Raw genomic sequence first — 4,157 nt, forward strand, 5'->3', positions numbered from 1 at the left:
CATCAGTTGGGTTATTAACAGGACTAGTAGGTGAATCATCTAAATCCGGTTGGGTTTCATCTACATCCTCATTTTCCTCATCATTTTCTAAGATAGTTTGATTAGGATAAAGAGCATTCATAACTTCTTCATTTAATTGTTCACCTTGTGCAACATTATGGCAAAATTCACTATCGGAAAATTGAAAACAAGGGTTATCACTATCAAGAATAATAGGAGCAGCAGGACGGGTAATAGGTCTGGGTCGGGGAGCCGGGGGAAGGGTAGTAGGTTGGAGACTACTTTCACCAATTTTAGCTTTTCCCTTACCACCAAACATTTTTTTCAAAGAAAATGTCATATTAATTACAATTATGCAAACTAAACACACAAAAATATATTCTTAAAAGTTAAGAGTTGGAACGAGTTTACCGAATTGCCGAACAACTTCTTGAAAATTAAAAATCGTTGAAGACTTGAATACTTCAATACACCAACTTCACAATTTTTCACGAAATTGCAATAATAAAATAAGCAATTATAGAAGAGAAAATAGATATAGATTGAGAGAGATTGAGATAGATTGATGAATTGGTGAGTAAAAATGAAAGAATGAGGGGGTATTTATAGTTGAGAATTGGGGAAAAGTGTAATATATAAAGTTTGGGGGCCAAATGGCTATTTTTTAAAGTTCCAAACGGTTGAAAATTAAAGGCCAACGGCTAGATTTTAAAATCTAACCGTTGGCTATTTTTTAAAAAAAAAAAATTTTTTTTAAAAAATAGCCGTTGGAGCCCGTTAGGACCGTTAGGCCCGGTTGAACCGGCCCAGGATCGCCTGCCGGTCCCGGGCTTAGCGGTCCCGGTCTCGTGGGCCTCGTGTACGAGACCGGCCCGTCACGGGCTTCCTACCCATTTAGGGACCGGCCTACCAGGACCGGCCCGTCGGGACCGTTTAGCCCGTTAGGACCGCGGGCCCGGTCCGGTCCCGGTCCCAGACCGGCCCACCAAACAGCCTTAGCCTTACCTATTCTTGTCACCTTCTCACTCACCTTTTCTTATCCTTACTCCTATCTACCTAAAACTTTGTCGCTCTACCATACTTTAGCTTGCGACCTACACATATCTATTTATACTACTCGCAACCTTCCTTTAACTTGCTAGCACCATAGATTTCCTTTCGTGCCTCCCTAGTTGTCTTTAAACATAAGCAATCACATTTCCTAGTCGTTCTGCCACTTGCTACATGGATACTTGGCTTATCTTAGTGCCCACGGATGTTGGAAATCCTTATAACCCATATGATCTCAAATATCACTTTTGATTTTTTTTCCTTCCCGTTCATTAGCGACAATAGGTGCCACTTTCTTATGGAGTGCATACAATGTTGTAGTGAGACTGTTGTTGTAAGATCATTTCTTCTTTAGGTCACTATGCTTAGGTTGTAGCCTTTTCCTTATTTCCTAGCTAGTATTCTGTTGTAGTGCTTAGGGGACACCCTCTGACTCCTGTAAAGCTGCGAGCTTATTACATTGTATACCCGAAAGATCTTTTTTGATGTTCTTACTCGCCCATAATTATCCTTAGTTACTTACCTCTGTACTTTTGTGCTCGTAGGGTTGCTTCTAAACTGAAATTTTGACTGTCTCCCCAATGCTCTTTTATTTCTGTAACACCTATACGGTACCTTTAATTACCCCAACTCCTATCTGAATATTTCTCAAGGATCACGATGTCATATCCGCGAGACTGAATTCCCTATGTTGGGGTTCACTATGTTTATATTGCACGGTCTATTGATTTATCTGTATCCTCTTGTCTAGCCATAACTATATTCTGTGTAATCTCTCTTGGGTTATTTCCTTTGTCTTAACTTACCTCTCGCACTGGCTCCTTATGTATCAAGTGTTCATTCGCACTTATTTATCAATAACATCTTGGGCGGGAACCCTTACTGTCTCTCCCCGACATCGTGCTTGCATAATGTTCTGGACTCGTAACATATTTGTAGGATATGAATAAATGCAATCTCATTCCTTTCACCTTTTACCGTATTCTTCCTTTACTATTCCACAGTTACCTGAACCACATAACTCCAACTTAATACCATATCACACCATCTTCCCCCTTTAGGGAAGTACTAACATTTAGTGCTATGAAGATTTACTAGTAAATGTTTTACCTCTTTGTTTTTTGAATCCTTTTGCATCTTCACTGACTCTTACTCGCCTTACGATAACCCTTCTATACCAAGGATAACTGAATTAACTATGCACGAGGGTGACACCTAGTGTAACAGGCACACTCAGTCCCTTAAGCTTAACTCTGCTCATAGGGCTTGCTTTAGGGAAGAGTCTTCCTGAATGAACTTTAAAGGTTTTTCTTTTCTTGTCCATTCTATTATTGCCAAAATGCTATCTCTGAAATTCTCACGATGCTGACCATTATCAAATCCTCCGGTCCCTAATTCATGTTCAGTTTATCTTGTTCACTAGCCCATACTGACTTTTATTACTCTGGGGGTCTAACTTTTCCTTCTGGTAATCACGTTGGAGTCGCCAACTTATTTCTCGTGATGAGGATGTGTCTTTATGGCTTATACTCTTTTATTGTTTCAAGGTATATCTCCTCTTGTCTTTCCCTTCTCTTTACTATAGGCTATGTCATCTAGTCATATTTTGAATTACCGTTATCACTCATTTATCACATCTTACTCATAATGCTTCATTTACTCTCTTCTTATTCTCCTGCTAATATTTTTGTCTATCACTTTATTCTGAAAATTTCAACAAAATATTCTTTCCATTTTAGCTCCCCTGCTCCATTCACTGGCTCTTCGGATCGCCTAACATTGGTTAGGGATGAGAGCCATACTAAGGCAAATATTTATGCCTTATAGGATTCCAGTGTAAGGCTGTTTGGTGGGCCGGTCTGGGACCGGGACCGGACCGGGCCCGCGGTCCTAACGGGCTAAACGGTCCCGGCGGGCCGGTCCTGGTGGGCCGGTCCCTAAATGGGTAGGAAGCCCGTGACGGGCCGGTCTCGTACACGAGGCCCACGAGACCGGGACCGCTAAGCCCGGGACCGGCAGGCGGTCCTGGGCCGGTTCAACCGGACCTAACGGTCCTAACGGGCTCCAACGGCTATTTTATAAAAAAAAAAAATTTTTTTTTTTTAAAAATAGCCAACGGTTAGATTTTAAAATCTAGCCGTTGCCCTTTAATTTTCAACCGTTTGGAACATTAAAAAATAGTCATTTGGCCCCCAAACTTTATTTTAACCCCAAACTTTATATAATTACACTTTTCCCCAATTCTCAACTATAAATACCCCCTCATTCTTTCATTTTTACTCACCAATTCATCAATCTATCTCAATCTCTCTCAATCTATATCTAATTTCCCCTCTATAATTGCTTATTTTATTATTGCAATTTCGTGAAAAATTGTGAAGTTGGTGAATTGAAGTATTCAAGTCTTCAAGTCTTCAACGATTTTCAATTTTCAAGAAGTTGTTCGGCAATTCGGTAAACTCGTTCCAACTCTTAACTTTTAAGAATATATTTTTGTGTGTTTAGTTTGCATAATTGTAATTAATATGGCATTTTCTTTGAAAAAAATGTTTGGTGGTAAGGGAAAAGCTAAAATTGGTGAAAGTAGTCTCCAACCTACTACCCTTCCCCCGGCTCCCCGACCCAGACCTATTACCCGTCCTGCTGCTCCTATTATTCTTGATAGTGATAACCCTTGTTTTCAATTTTCCGATAGTGAATTTTGCCATAATGTTGCACAAGGTGAACAATTAAATGAAGAAGTTATGAATGCTCTTTATCCTAATCAAACTATCTTAGAAAATGATGAGGAAAATGAGGATGTAGATGAAACCCAACCGGATTTAGATGATTCACCTACTAGTCCTGTTAATAACCCAACTGATGCACCGCCCGACCCACCTGTAGAAACCCCTACTTTTAATAGACAACCTTCTAAACGCCTAGAAACATCATTAGTTTGGAATTTTTTTACTCAAGTAAGAGAACAAAATAAGGCTAGGTGTAAAACTTGTGGGAAATTGCTGGCGCATAAATATACTGGAGACCGTAGCGGTACGGGTAGTTTGGCTAGGCACATACAAACACACCCTAGAGATAAAGTTAAATATTTACAAATGAAAGCGCAG

The sequence above is a fragment of the Nicotiana attenuata genome, chromosome 7, assembly GCF_001879085.1.
Source record: "Nicotiana attenuata strain UT chromosome 7, NIATTr2, whole genome shotgun sequence".
NCBI lineage: Eukaryota > Viridiplantae > Streptophyta > Magnoliopsida > Solanales > Solanaceae > Nicotiana > Nicotiana attenuata.